Below are 13,612 nucleotides of genomic sequence, written 5' to 3'. Positions count from 1 at the left end.
CGTTAATAGTGCTGAGGCTGAGAAAGCCAGTATAAGGCAGCCTTTACCAGGCAGCTGACATATCTTCTCCTTGGGCTTCCCTGAAGCTCTTTAGCCTGGTTCTCAGTCCTTGATCTGACTGTTTAACTGAAAATGCCTCAAGATAGGGTGGGCCATTGTAGCCAGAGCTACGCAGGCCATTGTAAGGGAGTGCAGGCATTGTAGGGGATGCACAGAGTAGCCCACGGAGCGCAGACCTCATGGGGAAAGGTTTCTGGAGGCAGGAAGCAACACCCAGAAAATCTTCATGTCCATTGTTATTACAGGTCCAGAGAGGGGCAGGGGCTCCTGAAGGCGTTGCTGGGCTTGTCACACTGGGGAGCAGTGCCCCACCCCGTGACAAGGACTGGCCGGAGAGCCCCAGGTTGCTGAAGCCCCACACGGAGTGCTTCCTGTGACCTTGCTCCTCCCCTCTCCCTCCTGCCTGTGGCTTCCTTTCTCCCAGCGTCCCTGCACTGAACCCCACGCCTGCCACGTATGAAGATCAGGGAGTAGACCCCTCTTACCCCCACATCTCATCTGGATGCTGAAGCTCCCTGGGGCACGACGAGTCCTGCTTCCATGGTCTGCACACAGAAATCTCCCTCACAGCCTCCTGGAGCACGCTGCCAGGAGAAAGCTCCTAATTCTGGCAGCCGGGGCATCTCTTGTGGAAGGAACGCTGCACAAGGAATTGGCAGGCCCAGGCTGCTGGCTTGTGTGCTCAGAAGCCCTGCATGGGGCCCACTGCTGGCCTGAGTTACATTTGTCTCCTCCATGGTGCCTGGCACAGGGCTTTGCACGGGGCTGGTTGTCACTAGTTACTTGTTGGATGGAATAAATGTGTCACTGCTTGGCTCTGCCCCCCTATCTGGACAGATCGAAGCCATCTCCATGGATGGACTCAGGTGGCGGCGGCAGCCTGCTCCAGGCCAGAGGATGCGGGAGACATGTCGACTGGGTGGGGTTCATGGCTGACGGCTTACGGGTATCTTCCCGCCTGCTTTGGAGGCACCTGGCCACAGTGCTGAATCCTGCACCTTGTCTGCCGGCTTGAGTCTGCCTACCCCATTCCACCTCCCTGGGCTACAGGATCTTGGAGGCCAGGGGCTGTTAGTGAGTTACACTCAGAGTTACCAGGGACCTGCTCTGTGCCAAATACTGGGCCGAGTGTTGAGACATAGCAATTAATGAGAAAGACATGATCCCTGCCTAGCGGGAGTAGAGATTTTACGTGAGCAACTGCAACAGGGATGCATGTAATGAAAGATGTACAGGGGAGAATGTTACTGTTTGCTACTGCTATACAGAAATACTAGAAATTCAATGGATACAATTTTTTTAATGCTTATTTATTTTATTTTTGAGAGAGACAGAGAAAGCACAAGCAGGGAAGTGGCAGAGAGGAAAAGAGAGAGGGAATCCCAAGCAGGCTCCACCCACCAGCACAGAGCCTGATGCAGGGCTTGAACTCACACACTGTGAGACCATGACCTGAGCTGAAATCAGGAGTCAGACGCTTAAACTACACGCATTCGCCCCCAATGGATACAACGTTTATCTTAGAATCCACACTTGTGTCTCATTCCTCAATGCTGATGTCCCCCATAGGCAAAGGCAGCAGTTATGTGCATGGCCTGATTTCATGGGGATGGCAAGTACACCCACCCCAAAATGTCCAGGTCCAGGGCGTATTACAATGCAGTTACAAAAGTATAGGGATTGAGAAACGACCGATCTGGTTTTGGATCCTGCCTCTTCCTCTTCCTCTTCTGGTATGTTAATGTTTCTGAGATAAACTTTGGGTAGGGTCTGTAAAATTTGGATAACAATTTCCATCCCCAGCAAGGCTGACTCTGTTTAGTGACTCAGCGGGCACCTCTTGGGACTCACAGTTGTCTTGCTAAACCGTCTGCCTTGGGACAGCCGCCTTCTTCCAGGGGACCAGAAATCTACACAGCGAGGGCAAGGTCAGGCCACAGACAAGGCTGGATCCTAAGAAGCAGTGATTACGTGTCCACGTTGTTGAGGGACAAGCAAAAGCAGAAGCTGGTCCTCTCCCTGGTGGGCCAGTTGGTAGACAAGCCTTGGAGACCCTAGGTCAGGGTTCCCAAGCGGTAGGAATAACATTGGTGACATGGGAGTGGATGAACGTTTCTGATTTTGCTGTTTATCCGTGATTTTAATGTTTTGGGAAAAGACAAGCAACATTGGTAAACTCAAGACTGTACGAACATTTTTGTTTAGAATGATGTTAGGTTTTTAAAAAGAATTTATTTTATTATTTTATTTTTATTTAAAAAATTGTGTTAGTGTTTATTTTTGAGAGAGACAGAGACAGAGCACGAGCTGGGGAGGGGCAGAGAGAGAGGGAGACACGGAATCTGAAGCAGGCTCCAGGCTCTGAGCTGTCGGCACAGAGCCCCAAAGTGGGGCTGGAGCCCACAAACCGTGAGATGATGACCTGAGCTGAAATTGGATGCTCAACCGACTGAGCCACCCAGGTGCCCCAGAAGGTGAATTAATTTTAAAAAATAGGTAAAGGCTTGTTCATCTGGCACAGTGATAAAACAAAAATCATAAAGGGGCTCACAAATGACTAAAATTTGGGAAACATTGATTTAATAAGCCTCTTTATATTAGTAATGAAGAAACTGAGATCAAGAAACAGACCAGGGACTTGAACCAAATCCTCTCAGCAGCCCTGGCTGTCTCCCTTCACTGTGCAATCAACCCTAGAAAGCAAAGGTACTTTGCTTAGGGTTCTTTTTTCTTTTCTTTAAATAAAAGTTTTATCGAGATGTAGCTCACGTACCATCAAATGCAACCTTTTAAAAGTGTCTAATTTAGTGGGTTTTAGCAAATTCACCAAGTTGTGCAAACAACAGCACGATCCAATTTTAGAACATTCTGTGGTCACCTTGAGAATCTGGGTGGCCGCTGAGTCGCCACCAGTCCAAGACAAATGAGGAGGTGCATGGAGCCAACCTGAACCCAACTTGTGCCTGGACCAACCCGAAAGGGCCACAGATGATCCACAGAAGTGTGAGGGAGAAAAATCAGTGCACAGACGTGTAAGTGACTTTGGAGTCAAACAGGCCTAGTTTGAATTACAGCTTCTTAAGTCTATCATCTTGTTATTTAATGTCTCCATGTCTGTTTCCACGTCTTTAAGGTGGGGTGACACCTACCTTAGAGAGTTGCCTGAGGGCGGGCATGGTGAGCCGAGGAGCCTTCCACACAGCAGGGTTCAGTAACGTCACCTGCCCACGTAGCATCTATTCCCCCTTTCTTGCACCAGTTTCTATTTAGGTTTCTCATATGTCTCCCTGTGCTTCCTGGGAAGCTGACCGCACCCTGAACTTCAGAGCTGGTCTTGACTGGTATAAGGGAAATCCCAACTCTTGCCATCCATTGGCTCAGGAACTCAGGTGTAAGCGGGTCAGCAGAGGCCTCAGGGCCAGCCCCAGCCATGTGCTAGGAACGGGTGTGTGTGTCCATCAGGTTCTTAGCTGCAGTAACAGAAGCCGATCTGGGTGGTTCAGCACTTGGAGAGTTTATAGAAAGGACAATGAATGGCTCACAAAATCATAGGGAGAGCTGGAAAGCTAGGCTCCAGGGCAAGCGGGCCCAAACCATTTGCAGGTCAGTGCTGACGAGAAAACGCCATTGACACCGAGCTCTGGATGCAGGTGCTATAGGCTCTTCTAGATGCTTCTGTGCCAGGAGCTTGACTTTACTCTGCAGCCATGAATGCCTCTGCTCTGTGTGTGTGTGTGTGTGTGTGTGTGTGTGTGTGTGTGTGGCGGGCTGTGTCAGGCCTTGTCAGAAGAGCAGAATCATCTAGCTTCTACTTTGGGGGAGGTGGGACTTATCGTTTCAAACTTGTCCTAACAAAGGGAGAGAAAAATCTGGCTTCTACCTTGGAGAGGTGGAACTTATAATTTTGAACTTGTCGTAACAAAGGATGAGTGTTCAAAAGAGCCAGACTGACCGCAAGCATGACAGATGTCTACCACAAGATTTGTTCCAGGTTGAGAGAATGAGGCACAAGTGGGTCGTTTGTTGAGACTTCTTATAAAGAACCTTCCTTATTCACAAAAGGGACACACGGGGAGACGGTCTTTTCTCTGGACATTGTGATGTGTTGATGTGGAATCTGGAGAGCAATAAATCATTCTGGCATGAGGGAAGCCAGCCTGAAAATGAAGCCAATACATGGGGTGGGGGGGTGGGGGGGGAAGCAAGAGGGGAGCAGAGGAGTGCCCAGCCACTGTCCTAAGCTGATTCTGAGGCCATCCGTGTACCGGATTTCCAGGCACATGAGCAAAGAATGACTTGGATGTCCGTTGCTGGCAGCCAAAGGCACCCTAGCTGATGCAGAAACAATTACATATAAAACATTACTGAGACAGTGAAAGGTGAGGAAATCAGTGGGAAGGCTTGGGTTCTAGCCCCATTTTTGCCTTGTGCCTCCTACCAAAGCATTAACCTCCGAACCACAGTCTGGCTTTTCCCCCTCAGAACTATTGGGGAGTGAAATGAAGGGTGTAGGAGAACCGCATAGATGATAGCACAAAGGATTCTTCTTCCCCATGGGCTCTTGTAATTGAACAAGACAAGGGCAAAAACAGGGTAATACATGAACAAACAAACAGCTGTTTTCTCATAGGCTTTAACATTCCAGGTTCCCATTTGGCCTAAGTTCTCATGTGTTCTCTATACTTGGCAGCTGGTTGGGAGGCAGTGGGAGGTAGGAAGGAGACGGAAACGCTTTGAAGTAGAATTAGGTCAGAGATGATCATTAAACATTGTGTAGATTTGGGGAGTTTGCTTTTGCTCTTCTCTGTTCTTAAAGAAGCCCAGGGAAACTGTAGGCTCTCCTTCAGGAGGAGAAGGAAAGAAGGTTCCAGATGCACCAGGTGTTTTACCTTTCTTCTCTGAGATTGTCCTCACAGCAGGGAGGGAGGGAGGTTTGCCTCCATTTTTCAGATGTGGAAATGGTTTCGGGAGGTGAAGTCACCTGCCTGGGTATGAATTTGAACTTAACGCCATGAGATTCCAGACCCCGCTCTCTTTTCAGCACACCGCCCCCTCCCCCTTTAGCTCCAAGGAAAACATAAAAAAATATTCCATTCTGTATTTCAGCTCTAAAGGTTTAAAAAGAAGCTTACCAGGGAGGCTGAGAAAGCTCTGTCTTCTCAGGTTGACTTCAGATGTTCTTTTTCCCCGAGGGAGGCAACTGTGGTATCAGAAGAACATGGTCATGTTTATAAATACCAAGTTTATCTTTGAAGGACACCAGTCGCAGAGGGTGATCTGAGGGTTTCAGGGAAGGGCGGCTGGCCACTGAGGGGGAGGAAGAAACAGGCACCTCTCACTGCTGGCTTTGCCCTTACTGGACATCGTAGTATGTGTGTGTATTACTTATTCAGAGAGTAAATAAACTAAATGATTGTTGGCATTGAGGTCTTGGGTCTGCTGCTTCACAATAGTGACCTGGGCTAGCTGCTCTTTAATGTTTCCTCATTTGTAACATGAGGATAAAACTGTCTGCCTCTCAGGCCCACTCAGAAGATTAGATTACATCGTGCACATGAAAAGAGCTTGGCATTTATTAAATGTTCAATAAACAGTAGGCCGTTCTCCAGACTGGAAAACTCTCGCCATATGAAAGCCCCAATCAGTAAGTTATTATTGCTTTTTGGCCACGGCATTTATAGAGATAAGTGTGGAATATTTTTCTTTTCAATCTGGACTACCTCCTGGGCCTGAAATAGTTTGCTAAGTCCACCATGAGAATAATTCATATGTTAGAGGGAAGAACATAGGTGTGAAGTCAGACAGATCTGACTTCAGAACCTAAGGCCATGTGACCCTGAGCAAGCACTCGATGTCTCTGAGTTTTGGCTCCTAATCAGCCCTGGGGTGATTGGATCCTTGTGGGGGGGTCTTCGTTCCTTATCTGATGCCTACCTCCCAAACCAGATCCAATTCCATAATGTATTAACCAGAAACCTTTTTGGGGGACATGGGGGAAAAGGTACAGATCACACACCATGCAATAAAAATTAAATCAAATTCTCCATCAGATCTCCCAAGTTCCTCTTCCCTACCAGTGGTTTTCTCTTTCTTTCCCTTCACCTTGGTGACTTCTTTAAACTCCTCCTGTCATCCAGAGCAGTTCATCTCTACCCTCAGCTGGTGTGCCCCATTCAGCAAAACAAAGACCAAGCAGAAGTCCCTCTCCTTGACTGTGCCTCTCCACAGGTGGGATGGGGTGGCCTCTCCATCCTGCCACACGTAAATAGGGAATGCTAATACTTACTGTGCAAGTGCACTGTGAGTGTGGGCAGAGCTAGAATTCAAGTCCAAGCGTCCCAATCTCAAGTGCAGCATCCCTGCCCACAGACAGACAGACAAGACAACAGAATATTATAAGAATCTTGATTCCTAGTTCTGTTGTTGTTGTTATATTCAATTTGCAGAAGCGACAAAGAGATTCCATCTCCAGATGATATGCTGGGGGTGGTACAAATTCATGCCAAAGCCTTGCTGTCTATGTATCTGTGATGCCAGCCAGGCAGGTTTGAATTCAGAGTGATGACCCCTGAGGCAGAGTGACATCCTCTGTCATCAAAGAGCCATCTTATGTACGCTGGCTTCCGCTTAGGCAAGAACACAGACTGAGATGTTTCAAAAATCATCCGTAAGATGTGATGAGGTTTTCTTCTTACTTAGCCTGATGTCCTACTGCCTAAGCCTTCCAGTAAGTTGACTTAATTGTAGATAAAGGGAAGGGGAGGGGAGGGGAAGGAATCAGGATGAGCAAACCTATCCATGGGGTTGGCAGAGAGGCAAGCCAGCGAAGGCAGTCAGCAGTAGGACCCGGAGGAGACTATGCATTAGTGTCCTAGATCTGCTGCAGCAAAGTACCACATACGTGGTCTCTTAAAGCAACACACTTCCTCTTCTCAGCTGTAGAGGCTGGAAGTAAAGAAACCGAGGCACTGACAGGGCCATGCTCTCTCTGTAGGCACTGGGGGAGGATCCTTCCCTGCCTCTTCCTTGTTTCTGGTGTTGCCAGGAATCCTTGGTGTCCCTTGGCTGGTAGACACATGGCTTCAACCTCTGCCTCTGATGTTACATGGTGGTCTCCCTGTGTGTCTCTGTACCCCCGTTATCTCTTCTTCTTTTTTTTTTTTTAAATGTTTTATTTATTTCTAGGAGAGAGAGAGAGACAGCGTGAGCAGGGGAGGGTCAGAAAGAGGGGGAGTCACAGACTGAAACAGGCTCCAGGCTCTGAGCTGACAGTCAGCACAGAGCCTGATGCGGGGCTCGAACCCACGAACCGCGAGATCATGACCTAAGCGAAAGTCGGACGCTTAGCCGACTAAGCCACCCAGGCGCCCCACCCCGTTATCTCTTCTTATGAGGACACCACTCATTGGATCAGGCCCACCCAATCCAGGATAACCTCATCTTAAGTAATCACACCTGCAAAGATTCTATTTTCTTTCTTTTTCTTTTTTTTTAATGTTTATTTTTGAGAGAGAGAGAGAGAGAGAGAGAGAGAAAGTGTGTGTGCACACGGCATGCGAGCAGGAGAGGAGCAGAGAGAGAGGGAGGCAGAGGATCTGAAGCAGTCTCTATGCTGTCAGCTCAGAGCCTGATGCTTGACTTGAATTCATGAAACTTGAGATCGTGACCTGAGCCGAAGTCAGACGCTTAACCGACTGAGCCACCCAGGCGCCCTGACAGAGTGTTCCTCTTACCTTCTGAGTTTCCAGGCAAAGGTGTTTGCTGAAATGATCCAACAGGTAGTACCCAGCTAACAGTGATTGAAGGAAGGAGTGGGGGTGGGAAGGTGACCTTGAGGGGAGCACCTTCTGCATTTTCAAAAATGGGGCGACAGAGGGCTGAGTGCCAGCTCAGTCCTTTGTATCCTCCCCTCCCGGCAAAGGCAGATTTTCAAAACTAACATCTGATGTGCTAATCTTACCCTGACCCATAACTTCAAAACTTACGCCGGCAAATTGGCTCGTTCATCATTAATAAGGCACTGCTTCACAAGATGGTTAACATCCCCTTCAAAGGTGGATGTGTGTGTAATTCATTCTGGTTTTAAAGAGAGATCTCCCAGAATTCTGCTCAGATTTATTGTCAAATAACAGTTCTGAAAAATTGCATCTGATGCTGACTCAGGCCTGGCAGGGTAAGTTGTCACAGGCGCTGAGTTTTGGCATCGATCTGTGCCTTCCCGGTGAGAGAACCTCATGGGTGGAAGCCCACAGTCTTGCTTGCCCTTTCAGATTAATATTTAATAGGATGACCGTCCCCTCCCAGCCCGCCAGCCCGGGTCAGTGCCACAAGCCAGGTTCAGCCTTGCTGTGCACCCGGGCTGCGAGGAAGGCTTGGCAAAATTTTAATTAACTGAAGATAAACACACGGAGGGAGCGTGAGTCCATTAGCCGGCACCACCACCCAGAGAGAAAAGGCCTCGCTAATCACACGCCACAGCAGGTGAAATGACCTGCAGACTGGCAGTGTCCATTTGCTTTCGAATTAAAAACCATATTTTCAAAGTAAACACGTGTGGGGTCTCCATTTGTCATGTTGTTTCTCCTGAAAAGCAGGAAAGCCGGGATGTTAACGAGCAACTGTTTTCAATATTTCTCACGCCCAGGAAAGCTGAACATTCAAGTGCAAGGGCAGCAAAACGAGGCTGGAGTTGCCCTTTCCCCAGAGGAGAGGGAAGCTTCTGGGAAGCCCAGCAAAGGCAGTAGGAGATTGAGGACCATCCTAGAGAAGCACAAATAACGCGGTCAGCGTGTGCCAGATCCGCTGAAACCAGAAGTGGGTGAAAAAGCAGGTGTGGCGGGCATATGCTGTTTGCTCAGCGCCGGGGAGTCAGCAATTTGCCGACCTTGGTTTGGAACACGGCCCAAAAGGGGGTACGTCATTCGCTCATAGTACTATATATTCATCACTTATTATGGGACCAGTGCTGTCCAGGTGCGCCTGGAGACCCAGCGGTGAGGGAGATTGCGGTCTCTGTTCTTGTGCATGCTATCAGGGAGGTGGACGACAAGATCAGGGGCGACTAAGCACAGAGACCTGGGTGGCAAGAAAGAGCTGGTTGTGAGAACAGCAAGTCCGAAGTCCTGAGGGAGGGAGAAAAGGTGAGTGGTGGAAGCTCCGTGAGAAAGGAGGTGAGTAGTAGAAGAAAAGAATTGAGAGAGGTAAGGTTAAGGAGATAGGGTTTTATTCCAAGCACAATTCTTTTTTTAAAAAAATTTAAATTTAATCTATTTCTTTAATTCACATCCAAGTTAGTTAACATATGGTGCAGCAATGATTTCAGGAGTGGATTCCTTAATGCCCCTCACCCATGTAGCCCATCCCCCTCCCAGAACCCCTGCAGTCACCCTCTGTTTGTTCTCTATATTTAAGAGTCTCTTATGTTTTTGTCCCCCTTCCCTGTTTTTATATTATTTTTGCTTCCCTTCTCTTATGTTCATCTGTTTTGTATCTTAAAGTCCTCATATGAGTGAAGTCTTATGATATTTGTCTTTCTCTACTAATTTCGCTTAGCTTAATACCTTCTAGTTCAATTCACATAGTTGCAAATGGCAAGATTTCATTCTTTCTGATTGCTGAGTAATACCCCAGTGTGTGTGTGTGTGTGTGTGTGTGTGTGTGTGTGTGTGTACATCTTCTTTATCCATTCATCCATCAATGGACATTTGGGCTCTTTCCTTACTTTGGCTCCTGTCGATAGTGCTGCTATAAACCCAAGTGCAATTCCTTATGTGTAAGCTGTCATTCCCACTAGATCACAAGCTTCTAGAGGGCAGAGTCTATATTAATCTTGCTCACTCAATACCTAGGTTGCATTTCAGGATGTGTGCTATCTGCCTTTTCATTATTACTATTATTATTTTTTAAATCCCTTTAGTATTCTAGGTACAAGTACGGAAGTTTTCTCCCCTCAAATAAGTTGCAAACTACGTAATGGCTCAAGCAGGGATTCTCTTCTTTTGACCCAGCCTCCAATGACCTGGCCTTCTTGTGTGGTCTTTTCACACTGAGTCAGGGCTTGCCCTGTGCGACCAGTAAAATAAGGTAGAAGGTGTTGTGTATGAGACCCAAGATGGGCCCTTAAGTCATCGCAGCCCCTGGCTTGGTCTCTCTCGGCTTCCTTCCTCTGGGGGAAGTCAGCTGTCATGCCATGCAGACCCTCAGGCTGCAATATGGAGAGGCCCACGTGGAGAGAATCTGCATCCCCCAACAAGGGCCAGCCACCATTTTCCAGTCCTGTGAGTGAGCCATCTAGGAAGTAGATCCTCCCGTCCCTGCTGCCACATGACTGCAAAGTGACCTTGGGCCGGAATTACCCAGCTGAGTCCTTCCCAGATTCCTAACCAACAGGAACTGTGAGAGATAATAATAAAGGCGTGTTTTTTTTTGTTTTTTGTTTTTTGTTTTTTAGCCATTGAGTGTTGGGTGATCTGTTAGGTGGTAACAGATAACCAGAACACAGAGTACAAGGTCATGCTCTCCGTAGTGGGTGGAAACACAGCCATGAGGAAGTGCTCAACGGTGGCCCTGTCATGTGGGACTGAGGGTGAGAGACACCAGGGGTAAGGGGAAGGCAAATGCTGTGCCCTGAGGGCATCTAAGAGCAGGTCGGTAAGAAGAGACTGTTAATGAGATTATTGCAGAATATTTGTGGAGGGCAGAATTGATTGGTTATTGTCTCCTGTGAAGGGGCCAGGAGCCAGGGGATTCAACCAAAATACATCTGTAAGAATCTAGAACCTGTGTAACTTCCCCAAGTTGGTGGCTTTTGTTTTTAATTTTTTTTTGTTTATTCATTTTTGAGAGAGAGAGACAGAGCGTGAATGGGGGAGGGACAGAGAGAGGGGGAGACACAGAATCTGAAGCAGGTTCCAGGCTCTGAGCTGTGAGCACAGAGCCTGACGCAGGGCTCCAACCCACAGACTGCGAGATCATGACCTGAGCCAAAGTCAGATGCTTGACTGACTGAGCCACCCAGGCACGCCCCCCCCTTTTTAAATTGTTTTAATGTTTATTCATTTTTGAGAGAAAGAGAGCACTTTTGTTTTCTCCTGGTTCAGTTTTACGGAGTGAGATGCTGTTGAATATTTGTTTAGGATGACAAATGACAAAGATTCAGGGGGAGATGGTGCCCCACCCGACGCTGCTTTGGTAGGGCCCACCAGGAGGGGAAGCGAGCGAGCGTCAGGGTGGAGGGGTGGGGAGGGCGGCCCTGCTGGGGGAATCAAGTCAGGGCCACCCAGGGGCAGGCCTGCGGGGCCGAGGGGCTGAAAGCCCATTGCATTTGGGTGATGCCCAGAGTGAGACCATTTGGGTGACTTCCTGGGGCCTAGGCACAGCCTGTCCTCCGATCCTGCCCTCTTCCTGAGACTCCCCGCCTCTGTCAGAGCTGGCATCTCCCTGGAGAAAATGTGCAATCATCTCAGTGAGCGGTGGAGGCGCACGCCCAGCACATTCTCCTGATACAGCCCCTCCTGACACATTTGTTTGGCGACTTATTTCTGTAATGAATGGATACGGTTCAGCTGAGGTCTGTTGAATTCTTCTTTCAAAATAAATTTGAGCTGGGGCTCCCAGGCATCAATCCAATCCAAGTTGTGCTGGTGCAGTGAAGGCCAGGGTGAGAGGGGGTGCCTTCCCTCCGCTGCCCTCACCCTCACCCCGTCACTGTCCCTGAGGCCCTTCCCAGGAACCCTAACGTTCTGAAGAGCACAGCTGGAGAACCACAGACGGAGCAAGTTTCAGAGCCTGCCACACTGTTTCAATAATCTGTCATTTGTGAACGTTTGCACTGCTGTTCTCCATGACCGCAAATAACTAGATGAATCTTCCTCAGATACCATCCCATCTACAGTTCCCGTGCTTAACGTTCCCTTGTTCCTCGTAGGAGGCTGCCTCCTGGAAGCGAAAGTCAAAGTGTCTTTCTCAGTGTCATCCCCGCTGCCTGAACACGGAGCCCCCTCTCCAGTCACTTTCTCCTTAGTGTCCCCATGTGTCCCCCTGCCTCCAGGCCCTGCATTGGCATTTCTTTGATCTCGAACACCATCTCCACCTTACATCCACCAGGCACACTTAGACGCCACTTCCTATGAGGCATCCAAGGGGACTTCTCCTCATCAGTGTTCCTTTAGCACACACTCCCTGACCAGCCATTGACCCTAAACGTTCCGATGGATCAAAAGCCACAGAAACACGAGGGGTGCCAGGGGCCTGAGAGATGGTCTAGTTTCAGACCCTTATTTCATAGATGAGGAGATGGAAGTTTAAGGGTTGACATAACTTGCTCATGGTCACACAGATAATTAATACCAAAGTCACACCTAGAGGTCAGATCTCCAGACTGGGTTTAATACTCTGGTTGCTTCTTGAAGACAGAGATTGTTTTACAGCTCTCAGAATCCCCTCCACATAATAGGTGTTCAATTAATGTTTGTGGAGTCATTGCTTAGCTGGTGGCTAACTTCACTTTTTTTTAATTTAAAAAACATTTTTTAATGTTTTATTTATTTCTGAGAGAGAGAGAGAGCATGAGCAGGGGGGAGTCAGAGAGAGAGAGGGAGACACAGAATCCGAAACAGGCTCCAGGCTCTGAGCTGTCAGCACAGAGCCTGACACGGGGATCAAACCCACGAACTGTGAGATCATGACCTGAGTGTAAGTCAGACGCTTAATGGACTGAGCCCCCCAGACGCCCCTAACTTCACTTTTGAAGTCAATTGGAAGCCAGCACTGAGAGGGAGGCTGAGAGAGAGCAGCTGTGGAAGAGTGTCTGCTCCCCAAAGCACAAGTGCCAGATTCTACCTCTGGAGGCCCTTGTGCAAGAAGAGTCCAGAAACATCCCTCCATCCTGAAGCTGTTTCTCTGAATGTTAACCTTCTGGTCTGCAAAATCAATCCCGTGTGAGGCCTGGGGATGCACTTGGTATACCTAGGTACTCAATAGATGTTTTTTTCTTTTCTTTTATTGTGACATTCTTATTTCTTCCATTTTATTGTGAAAATTTTCAAACGCACAACAAAGCAGAAAGAATTGTATAGTGAACAGCTGTCTACTAACCACCTAGATCCCATTAACATCTAAAACTGCTTCCTCACATATAAATCCATCTCTCTCTCCCTCTATCCAGCCATGAATCTATTTCAGTGATGCATTTCAAAGGAAATTACAGATATCAGGACACTTTCCTCCTAAATACTTCAGCATGCATATCATTAACTAGGGTTCAATATTTATTTCCTTGTTCATTGGATATAAAATTTAGTTGTAATGAAATGCATGAATCTTAATTGGACATTTACTGAGCTTTTACAAATGCAAACACCTGTATCATACAACCCCCCAACAATATATACAGAACTTTCCTGTCACTACGCAAAGTTCCCTTAAACCCTTTCCCAGTTCATCCCCCACCTGCTCATGGAGGTGACAATTGTTTGTATTTTTTTCCCCCAGCCCAGATCGCCCATTACAGAAAGTCACATACATGCAATCACATAGTCTGTTCTCTGTGTGA

This window comes from Hyaena hyaena, unplaced genomic scaffold (genome assembly GCF_003009895.1).
Source record: "Hyaena hyaena isolate Hyena2069 unplaced genomic scaffold, ASM300989v1 scaffold_330, whole genome shotgun sequence".
NCBI classification, from domain to species: domain Eukaryota; kingdom Metazoa; phylum Chordata; class Mammalia; order Carnivora; family Hyaenidae; genus Hyaena; species Hyaena hyaena.
This window is presented reverse-complemented; position numbering follows the sequence as displayed.